Source organism: Cryptomeria japonica, chromosome 10 (assembly GCF_030272615.1).
Source record: "Cryptomeria japonica chromosome 10, Sugi_1.0, whole genome shotgun sequence".
In the NCBI taxonomy this organism is placed as follows: Eukaryota; Viridiplantae; Streptophyta; class Pinopsida; order Cupressales; family Cupressaceae; genus Cryptomeria; species Cryptomeria japonica.
This window is the reverse complement of record NC_081414.1, coordinates 80201678-80214523: the sequence shown is the minus strand read 5'-3', so window position 1 is coordinate 80214523 and position 12846 is coordinate 80201678.

Sequence of the window (12846 nt, the reverse complement as noted above, 5' to 3'; positions counted from 1 at the left end):
CAATCTTTTTACCTTCATAGTCATCTATGCATTGTACAAATCTAAGGATGTCTTCATCATCCTAAAAAAATTTCCAATTGTACACATTATCTAGGATGGTTGGTCTGGCTTTTGTCTCAATTATTGAGACTCCAATCAATGTTACATCATCATTCTTTATTGCAACATTAGCTAAAAAATCTGCCATATGTTGGCAAATGCACACTCCAATGAGAAATTTTAGGTGATTTAAGGTATTGTCATTGAAGGCAACCTTACAATCCTATGGCACTGGTAGACACCGACATAGGCACAGGCACATACACAGACACCAATAGCAACGGTGACAAAGATGTTCACCCACATCCTGGCCGACAAGGTTTTATTTATTGTATTTTATATTTAATTGTAAAATATTTTTGTAAGCCGACAAGGCGAGTTGTAATATGACTCATATAAGTATGAGCTCTTGTAAATCATTTAGGAGACATGTTAATGTGGTTAGGTTATTGCAGAACTAAGATGCGAATATGAAGGAAGAGTTTGGAATAAGGTTTTGGAAGTTGTATGAGCTTAAACTGATACTGAACCTAGCATAGCAGATGTTGATCCGAAGCAGTACATGACATTGGATTTTCACAATCCACTCTTGTAAGTCAGTGAGACTTCTCATTTGTATTTAAGCAGTGAGCTTTAGGCAGTTAGCCTTCCTACATGTGCAGGCCCCTATTTTAATAGTAATATTCACTTATTGGCCAATAAGTGAATATTGTGGGTCACAAATCCCACCAAGGTTTTTCCCACACTGGGTTTCCTTGTTAAAAATATTGTGTTATGGTGTGCTTTCTATGTTGTGGTTGTTGTTCTTATATAGTGCATTAATTCTTGTTTATTGGTATACTATTTTGAGATGAAATTCATTTAATAAGTTAAGAAAATCAATTAATTGACAAGATACTGATTCCCCCCCCTCTCAGTATCTTTGGGAATCCTAACAATTGGTATCAGAGCTTGGTCCTCTATTTTCAAAAGCCTAATAGCTTAAGGAAGATTTTGACACTGGTAGAGATGGAGAATCTAAGAAAGCAATTGGAAACATCTCTTGCAGATAATGGTGTAGAAAAATTGAAAAATATAAAACTTGAAGATGATCTGAAGGCTGCACAGGAAATCATTCAAGGACTTCAGGAAAATCTCACTATTGCTAGGAACAAAAGAAGAGAACTTCATGAGAAGATACATAGTAATGATGATGAAAAAGAGACTCTTAAAGATCTGGTAAGAAAAATGAAACAATATAATATGTCTTTGAGAAATGAGATGCAAGACATGTTGGCATATAGGCACTCAAATGAGACATTGTGTGTGATTGAAGGTTTTGTCATTGATGGCAACCTTGCAATCCTATGGCACCGGCAAGACATTATACCAGCAAAGCATTACACAGGCAACCTTGCAATCCTATGGCACCAGCAAGACATTATACCAGCAAAGCATTACTCAAACAGAATAGTGCTCCAGCATCAACAAAATCAATCTACACCGGCACCGACACAGAAGATGTACACTGGCACAAAAGAAAATATGTATACTGACACAGAGGCCGACAGGACTTTTGATATGTAATATTTTGTTTATCATTGTAAGCCGACTTGGCAAATTGTAAAATGACTCTTGTATATAAAAGAGATCATTGTAGGCATTTGTAGATATGAAAAAGAGAATGTAATAAAAATTTGTAAGGCAGACCTAATGTGCGAATTGTATGTCAAGGGTATATGTAAAGAATAGAGCAAGAACCGGTACTGAATCTGGCATTGAAGATGCTATTGTAAAGCAGTACAGAATATTGGATTTGTGTAAATCCTCTTTGTAAGTCAGTGTGACTTCTTGTTGAGCAGTGAGCTCTAGGCAGTTGGCCTTCCTGCATGTGCAGGCCCCTATTGTAAGTAATATTCTCTTATTGGCCAGTAAGTGAATATTGTGGGTCACAAATCCCATTGAGGTTTTTCCCACACTGGGTTTCCTCGTTAAACATCTTGTGTTATGGCGTTCTTTTCATGTGGATTCTTTTGATTCTATTATTTGCATTAATTCTTGCATACCAGTATACTATTACTTTATAATCTACATATTCAGTTTTAAGAAAATTTCATAACTGGTCAGATACTAATTCATCCCCCCCTCTCAGTATCTGTGGGAACCCTAACAATTGGTATCAGAGCTTGGTCCTTTATTTTCAAAAGCCTAACAGCTTAAGGAAGATCTTGACACCGGTAAAGATGGAAAATCTGATGAAGCAACTTGAAGGAGCTCTTACTGACTATGATGCAGAGAAGTTGAAAAATATCAAATTAGAAGATGATTTAAAAGCAGCTCAGGACATTATTCAGGCACTTCAAGAAAATCTTACTGTTACAAGAAACAAGAGAAGAGAACTTTGTGAAAAATTGCAAAATGAAAATGATGAAAAGGAATCATTAAATGATAAGATAAGAAAATTGAAACAAGAGATCATGACAACAAAAAATGAAATGCAGGATATGACCATGAGATTCTACAAAGAGATTGAGGACAGAAAGAGGAATGAAGAAGAATTGACCAGAAGACTAAGTGATGCAGCAAATGAGAACACAAGACTTAGCTATGAAAATGACATGTTGAAGATAGATCTGATGCACACTCAAAATGAATTGAATGAACTAATAAGACAAAAAGAGATCTTGGAAAGGGAATTGGAAACTGCAAATCAACACAAAGAAAAATTCAAGAAAAGCTTAGAAGAACTTGGTACCTTATTGAAGAATAAAAAACCCAAAGGTGACACTTCTGGAGTTGGATTTGAAGTTGGAGAAAGCTCTGGTACTGCAAATACCCAGGATCAAAGCAAACCGGTAAGACCCTCTAATACTTACAAATTCAATGGAAAATGCTTTAACTGTAATAAATATGGTCATAGGGCAAATGAATGTCAATCTAGGAATTATCAGAACATCAATCCTCCCACCCGTCAATGCACCAAATGCAACAAAATTGGTCATAACTCTGAAAATTGTAGAATGAATGTAAGATGTTATGTTTGTGGAAGATTTGGTCATTTATCAAATAAATGCAGAACACAAACTGGCATAGGTTATGGGAAAGCTATTCAAAAAAATAATGTAACCTGTTATGCATGCAACAAGATTGGTCATATTGCTAAATTTTGTAGAAGTAAAGGTACACTGGTAGATAACAAAAGTACTAGCTTGAAAGGTAAAGAAAAGGTTGAAGAGGTTAAGCAAGAATTTTCAAAGCAATGGATTAGAAAAGGTGATCTAAATATTGGGGTTACTCCTCCACCAGTAGAACCAACAAATGCTTCACCGGCAGGACAATATGATGCTCCACCGGTAGGACAGAGCAATGCTCAATCGGCAGGATGTTCTTCATCAAATTGAAGAAAATTATCTTGAGGGTTTGGCAATTTAATGACACATGTGCTATTATTCCCTCGGTTAGAGAAAAGAAGTTGAAAATCCTTCATTACCGGCAAATAAAGTTGAGTTAATACATTGCCGGCAAACAATTAATGTGGTAGGTGGTAGAAAAGACTTTATAAAATAAGGTTTTTGGCTCCATTTCATTTCACCGTGAATTCAAACTTTCAGAGAGCACGAAGATTTCAGAGCTAAAGCATTCCGAGCAAAGAGGCAAAGCACTTCAGCAATCAATCCATCTAAAGGCAGAAAAAGGTATTTATCATCATGGCATCCTCCTCTGCACCTAAATTCCTAGCAAACCCTATAGTAGTCGAGGTTATAAAATGACCTAGGCTCGTGTTTGAGCTAGTTCCTAAGGTAGCTAAGAAAGATGACAACACAGGTGCTTTTTCCAAAATTCCAAAGGGTGTTGTTTATGCAGAAGACCCTAGAATGTACATTCATTGCAACATAGAGGAATTAGAAGATGAAGAAATAAAAAACATGTACAAATCTGTTATATGTGACAATGCCGGAAATGTGAAACCTGAACATAAAATTGTTGAAACCCTAGGATTCACTGAAATCCTCTGCAATCTTGAATTTCCCAAGGAAGTGATTAGGATAGTTCTTAGCAGGGTACATGGCTCATTCTTTTGGCTTGACTCAATGCATAAAATTACAAAGGTAGTTGTGAAAGCAGTAATAGGGTTACCTTCCACCGGTACCAGACCTGACAAAACCAAGAAGGTCTCCAATGACCTAGTAATGAAATTAACTAGTGAAACATTTGACAAAAGATCATTGAGGGTTAATGATGTGACCGATACAAATGTGAGATTCAATAGCATGATTATAGGTTACAAAGCAACTCATGCAAATAGGCTTAACTCTATTTCCAGTTTATGCATAAAGAGTGCTCATGACATGGTTAAGGACAATGTGAAAACTAATATCTGTGAATGGTTAAAAGATGAGTTAATTGACAACTTAGCAAAAATCAAGAAGGATAAGAAAGGAACCTTTAGATTTGGAAATTTTCTTGTATGCTTAATGCTACATATAACCAAACAGGCTCCCGGTATAGACAACAAGGATTTTGGATTTGACATACCGGTAGGAAAACAATTGTCCGACTTATTCAACAACATGGGTGAAAACAAAGAAAAGAATATCCATGAGTATTTTCAAGCACTAAAGGTCAAAATGAATAAGAGGATCAGACTATCATAGGAAATTGTCAACAAATATAAGGATGACATATGTTTTGTAATAAAAAAGGATGAGATCTGGATGGAAGCAGTCATCCCAAGAACAATCTGGGTTACAAAAATGGGGTATGAAACAGATGACCATATAGTGGAAACTTATGCCAAAGCACTTCTGGAAGCCCCCCATGAACCAAAGGAAGAAGTATTTGGTAGTGCTGAGCACATTGAAAGTCAAATTCAATCTAAAAAGAGAGTAAAGAAAGTTGAGGCATCTGTGAGGAAAGGAAGCAGGCAAGCAAAAGCCTTAAAAGATGATGTACTAAAGAAAACCAGCATAAAAGAAGAAGAGTTGGCAGCCCAACAACCTAAAACTCATCTATCACCGGTAGATACCTCCTCAGAAGGAGATATGCTAGCAAATTTCAAAAGAGTTGTTAGGAAAAGAGACCCCTCACCGGTATCCACTCCTTCACCTAGAAGGACATGACATAAGAAACAAGCTGTAAGGTCTCTAGTCAAGAAAGCCACACCTAAGAAAAAGCTGACCCCCAAAAGGAAGAAGAAGGGAAACACTGACTTGGCCCCTTTTGACATATTACTGGATGAAATCATAGAGGAAGGTAAATTGAAAAACATAGGGAAAATCTATGACACCCTATCAGAAGATGAGAAAGGACAAATTGAGGAAAGTGTTATACTACACATGGACATGTATAAAAAGTTTTTGATGCAAGTCCTCAATGAAATTCCTGATGAATTATATAAAAGACTTGAGGCCAGAAGGTAAGGAATAATTGAGTTGGATAAGAAAATTAAAATAGAGAAATTACTTGCAGTATACCCGGCCAACTCACCTAAGGAAATTGATGATTTGATATCTCAGGCCAACCAGACAGTCTTTTCCACTGCACACCGGCAAATATCATTAATGGCAGGTAGAGTTACCGAAGTTTCAACTGAAATAGAAGATGGTTGGGATAGATTCTTGGTTGAAAAAGAAAAACAAGAAGAATATATGAATCCCAAGCCCATTCTGGTATATCAAAAGGACAAAGGGAAAGGTAAAGTTGGTGGACTGCCAAGCATCAAGATTAGGTACAACTTACCCCCACCTCCTTTAAATACTCAATCAGTAAAAACAACTGCAGAAGATCAATCGGTAGCTGAGAGCATGGACATAGAGGATAACAATCCTAATCCTGAAGTCCTCTATACTATGAATGTTGATACTCAAAAAATCAACATAGTGGTAGATAAGGATACCACAGATAAATCTGATAATAAAGAGCAACCGGCAATAGGAAACCAAGAGCAACCGACAGTAGATTCAGAGAAAATGAAGGAATTTGGAACACAAACAGAGCAACCAACAGAGCTAAAGGCTCCCGAACAGATGCCACCGGTAAGAAATGGTGCAAGAAAAACTGTAGAGACACAAACAGACCTACCAAAGGTTAATACCAGCATGGTCCCCTCCACCAGCACTCAGTTTACTAGGTCACCATCAAATGTAACAGAGGTATTGCTCGATTCTAACAAGAAAATAACTTATTATAGCTCACAAGCCTATAAAGCAATAGATGACTCAATTCTAGTTTTGAAATTAATAGCTCCAAATTGTAATATAGCCAACAAAGATTCTTTAGGCCAGTTGGATACACTTTGTAAATATATTTCTGGAAATTTTGAGCAAACAAAGGTAGAAACTGTAAAGGAAAGTGTAGAAAAAGAAAAACAAAAATTCTTTGAGGAAGGAATAAAGAAGTGTAATAGGGAATTCGACACACTTCTACCGGAACTTTGCAATTTATTGAAAGAGCACAAAACTCTATATAAAGACACCTGTAAGATAAACTTTTTGACAACGGATGTAGACAAAAAGATGAGCAAGGTATAGGAAGAGATCAATAAACTTGCTGATAATTTTGTTAACTCACCCAATACATTATCAGTTTTTGAGGAAAAGATAACAAATTTTGAGGAAAAATTGCTCAAATTAGAAAGAGAGAAAGAGAAAATAATAAACAAGGCAAAATTTTTGAGATCTAAACTAAGTCCAAGATTGGACTATTTAGCATCTCTGCATAAGGAAATCTCAGAGGCACTAACACAGGGTAGCAAAACACTGGCAGAGCACTCGAAGCATCTCACTGGTACAGTACACAGAACTACGATAGCAATAAAGGAGAGCAAGAAGTTTATGGATGGTATAAACTTAATTTTGGGAGATATTCTTCAATTAATAACTACCCAACTACAAGGTTGAGGTTATGTATTGGTACAACTACAAATCTACTAACCTTTGTCATTGATGCCAAAGGGGGAGTAGTAGATGAGAAAATTCAAAACACAGGGATCACATGATCAGGGGGAGTCCTCATATTTTTGGTAACATTTTTTTTGGTATACACATTTTTGGATACCTTTTTGAAATTTCTCATGAGTGTTGCCATCAATGCCAAAGGGGGAGATTGTTGGCATATGGACACTCCAATGAGACATTGTGTGTGATTGAAGGTTTTATCATTGATGGAAACCTTACAATCCTATGGCACCAGCAAGACATTATACTGACAAAGCATTACACAGGCAACCTTGCAATCCTATGGCACCGACAAGACATTATATTGGCAAAGCATTACTCAAACAGAACAGTGCTCCAACATCAATAAAATCAATCTACACTGGCACCAGCACAGAAGATGTACACTAGCATAGAAGATGTACACCAGCATAGAAGAAAATATGTATACCGGCACAGAGGCTGACAGGACTTTTGATATGTAATATTTTGTTTATCATTGTAAGCCGACTTGGCAAATTGTAAAATGACTCTTGTATATAAAAGAGATCATTGTAGGCATTTGTAGATATGAAAAAGAGAATGTAATAAAAATTTGTAAGGCAGACCTAATGTGTGAATTGTAGGTCAAGGGTATATGTAAAGAACAGAGCAAGAACCGGTATTGAATCTGGCATTGAAGATGCTATTGTAAAGAAGTACAGAATATTGGATTTGTGTAAATCCTCTTTGTAAGTTAGTGTGACTTCTTGTTGAGCAGTGAGCTCTAGGCAGTTCACCTTCCTGCATGTGCAGGCCCCTATTGTAAGTAATATTCTCTTATTGGCCAGTAAGTGAATATTGTGGGTTACAAATCCCACCGAGGTTTTTCCCACACTGGGTTTCCTCGTTAAACATCTTGTGTTATGGTGTTCTTTTCATGTGGATGCTTTTGATTTTGTTATTTGCATTAATTCTTGCATACTGGTATACTGTTACTTTATATTATGCATATTTAGTTTTAAGAAAATTTCATAACCGATCAGATACTGATTCACCCCCCCCTCTCAGTATCTATGGGAACCCTAACAAGACATGACCATGAGATTTTGTAAAGACACTTAAAACAAAAAGAAGAATGAAGATGATCTAGCTAGAAGAATCAATGATGCTACAAATGAAAATATAAGACTCAGTCATGAGAATGATATGTTAAAAATAGATATGATTCACTTGGAGCATGACAAAACTGAAATCATGAGACAGAAGGATTTCTTGGAAAATGAGTTGTCTACTGCAAATCAACACAAGGAGAAATTCAAGAAAAGTTCATAAGAACTTGATGACATGTTGAAAAATTAGAAACCTAATGGAGATACTAATGGACTTGGCTTTGAAGTTGGTGAAAGCTCTAGCACTGCAAACAAACATGATCACAACAAACCGGTAAGAAAACCTAATGCTTATAAATTTAATGGAAAATGATTTAACTGTAACAAGTATGGTCATAGAGAAAATCAGTGTAGATCTAGAAACTATCAGAACACCAATGCACCCACTGGTGAATGTTCTAAATGCAACAATGTTGGACACAATTCAGAAAATTGCAGACTGAATGTAAGATGCTATGTTTGTGGAAGACTTGGACACTTATCTAATCAATGCAGAACACATACCAGCATAGGATATGGAAAATCTTTTCAGAAAAACAATGTGATGTTATGCTTGTAACAAGATTGGACATATTGCAAAATTTTGTAGAAGTAAGGCATCACCGACAAATAACAAAGGACCCAGTTTGAAAGGAAAAGAAAAGATTGAAGAAGTAAAGAAAGAATTTTCAAAACAATGGATCAAAAAGTCAGATATGAATGTTAGTGAATCTATTCCTTCATTGGTAGAACATAGAATCACTCCATCGGTAGGAGATTCTTCATCTAACTGAGAAATAATCCCTGGGGGGTATGGCAACTAATGCAAAAAATGCTTATTTACCCTCAGTTGATGGTGAGAAGTTGAAATACTTATTTACTGGTAGATGAGTTAAGTTTTTACTTAATCGACAAGAATTAAATGTGGTAGTTGAAGGAATTGACATTATAAAGCAAGTGCTTTGGCTCTCGTTGCATTCACCGAGCATTCAAACTTCCTTAGAGTGCAAAAATCCCGAGCGAAGGAATCCATAGCGAGAAGTGAAGCAAATAATTCAAGCACTCTTACCTAAAGGTAGAATAAGATATTTATAACTATGGCTTCCTCCTCTACACCTGAATTCATTGCAAACCCTGTTGTAGTTGAAGCTGTTAAGCACCCTAGGCCCGCATTTAAAATTATTCCCAAAATTACGAAGAAAGATGATACCCTAGGAGCATTCTCAAAAATACCCAATGGAGTTACTTATGCTGAGGATCCTAGAATCTACATACATTGTCATATAGAAGAACTAGGAGATGATGAAATTAAGAACATGTACAAGACTATTATATGTGATGATAATGGAAATGTTAAACCAGAACACAAGATAGTTGAAACCCTAGGTTTTGTGGAAATTATAAGTATCCCTGATTTTCCCAAGGATGTTATTAGGATAGTATTAAGCAGAGTTCATGGAGAGTTCTTTTGGTTGGATTCAATTCACAAGATAACCAAAGAAGCAGTTAGGGTAGTGACTGGATTACCTTCCACTAGTAGTAGACCTGAGATAGGGAAAAAGGTTCCTAATGACACTATAATGACCCTAACTGATGCAACATTTGATAAGAGATCCTTGAGAGTAAATGACGTAAAGGATATCAATGTAAGGTTCATAAGCATGATACTTGGATACAAAGCTACTCATGCCAACAAATTAAACTCTATTTCTAGCTTGTGTATCAAAAGTGCCTATGACTTGATAAATAACAATGCAATGATTGACATATGTGAATGGTTGAAGGATGAATTTATAGATAATCTGAAGAAAATCAAAGAGACAAGAAAGGAACTTTAAGATTTGGCAACCTACTTGTATGTTTAATGTTGTATATAACCAAGCAAGTTCCCGGTATTGGAAGAAAGGATTTTGGCTTTGACATCCTGGTAGGAAAACAACTACTCGACATTCCAAACAACATGGGAGATAACAGAGAAAATAACATAAATGAATACTTTTAGAAATTAAAGGCTAGAATGAAAAGTAGGATAAGGCTATCTCAAGCTATTGTTGACAAATATCAAAAGGAGATATGCTTTGTAATAAAGAAAGATGAGATCTAGATGGAGGCAGTGGTCCCAAGGACTATCTAGGTTACTAAAATGGGATATGAGGCAGATGACAATATAATTGAAACTTATGCAAAAGTCCTCTTAGAAGCACCTAGAGAACCAACTGAAGAAATATTTGGTAGTGCTAAAACAATAGAAAGAAAAATTCAATCCTAGAAAAGAATAAAGAAAACTGAGCAGATAGTTAGGAAAGGAACAAGGCATGCACAAGCAATTAAAGAGGATGTATTAAATAAAACTGGTATCAAGGAGAGTGACTTAGAAGGACTACAACCAGAAACACATCTTTCATCGGTTGCTACCTCCTCTGACAGTGAAATACAAGCAGAGTTTAAAAGGGTAGTCAGGAAAAGAAAACCTTCACCGACACCTGCTCCTACACCAAAAAGAACAACACAAATACAATAGGCAATTAGGCCTCCAATAAGGAAGTTGACACCTAAGAAGAAGAAACAAAAACAAGTTGTTCCTCCACCTGACAAATTTCTGAGTGAAATAACTGAAGATGGGAAATTGGCTAACATCAACAAGTTGTGTAACACACTATCAGATGATGAAAATGAAAGTATAGAAAATAGTGTTATTTTACATCTTGATATTTATAAGAAATGTTTTATGGAAGTTGTTGATGATATACCAAATGACTTGTATAGAAGACTAGAAGCTAGAAGGGTGGCAATTGTAGAATTAGGTAAAAAGATCAAAATAGAAAAATTACTTGCAGTTCACCCAGTGAACTCAACTCAAGAGATTGATGAGTTAATCAATGAGGCTAATTGGACAGTATTCTCAATCGGTCACCAGCATGTAGCACTAATGGCAGGCAGAGTAAATGAAATTGTTGGCATTTTGATGATGTTGTGATTGTCATTGATGGATAGACACTTATTTTGAGATTACTTTTTGTATGTATGAGTTATGCTCAACCGACATTTGTTCCAACCGGTATTATGTATTATAGTCTTTAGACTATCGGTGTTTTGTATAAAGTGTTTACCAATCTCAAGCGGTATGAAGACCCAAGTGATATGAAGACCTCAAGTGGTTTGAGGATCTCAAGTGGAATGAAGGAATAAAGTGATAGTAATCATTTTTCCCAGTCTTCATTTTGAGAAACCGGCAATTGGTAAAATGTGTGAACTAGTAATCGGTTAAATATATGAATTGGTATTACTCTAGGATGAGTTACCAGCTAGTATTTTTGTGATGAGTTATCATCCACTGACACTTTGGTAGTGATTTTATGTTGTGTTACCAAATGTGTCCAGATGCACTAAACCTAGGAACTTGCAATGTAATCCTATTGGACCGACATGAAATCAGATTCCTTTATAAGGACATCATGTCTAGGGTTTTAGAAGTTATGAGGGTTTAAGGTGATTGATGAGGTTTATGTATGTGCGATCATAGAAGAAGATTAGGTCTATGTGAAGAAGTAGAGTGTGGAGATATTGAAGACTGAAGTAATGCTGAAATGCATTAACAATGAGCTATCAAGGATCTAACCAAGCATACTATGCTAGTTTCTAGATCACTCACTTGGATTACTCACATCTCTAACAAATCTGAAACCCTTAACCAGGTAGGCCTGGCAAAGCCTTTGTAAATCCTCTAACAAGGTGGTTCACAACCATGGATTTGAAATCCTCTCACAAGGTAGTCTTTAACAAGACTTATCTCCTAATAGAGATCTAGATTCCTAACAGGATCTGTTCTAGTGAAGAACATTGTATGACCTTAACCGGTCTGACGTTAACCGGTCTAGTTACTATTTTGCAGATAGTTACTTGTGAGTTTCATCTCACTATGGTTTTTCCCATTTGGGTTTCCATGTCAAAATCTCTTGTGTTATGGTGATTGTGCTCTTGTGGGTGAATGCTTTATTTGTTGGTTGGTTTGCATTTGTCTTAACTAGTTTCTTAGTAAATCTATTATACTAGTTAACTACTAAACTATTTAAGTGTTTGAGTTCAGTATTTTTTGGTATACTTATTCACCCCCCCTCTTAGTATTCATCAATTGGTATTATTAGAGCCAAGTTTTCTATAAGTTTAACCACTTGAAAGGAGATATGGGGGAATACACTATGAGGGAGGTTACTCATCATTTCACTCAGACTAAGAAAGCCTTTGATGAACTTAAAGTCAAATATAAAGCCTCTCTAGCAAAGAGAAGAGAGCATGCTAAGAAACTAATGGACCTTACTGAAAATAGTTCTTCTAATGAAGCAAACATGGAAGCCCTAGTTGAAGAAGTTGAAAAACTGAATGAATCTAATGCTAACCTGAGAAGGGAATTGGAAGGACTGACTATCAAAATGTGCCAAGAGCTTGAGAACCAGAGGAAAGCAGAAGATCTCATGAAAGACAAAGATCATGAGATCTCCAAGCTGAAGCAAGAAATTAGTGCCCTTGCTGCTCATCTCCAAGAGAGTAAAGTGGAAAAAGAAGAAATGCAAGGTGAACTAAACATGGCTATTTCTGAGAATGCAACCTTGAAGGAATCCAATGCTGCTATTTCCAAGGAACTCACTGAGTCAAAGGAAATACTTGCCAAATTCAATAAGAGTACTATTAAGCTAGAACAAAAGCATGAATCAGCAAAACTGGTAAAGAATACCATTGGACTTGGTTTTTTTGGTTATGAGGAT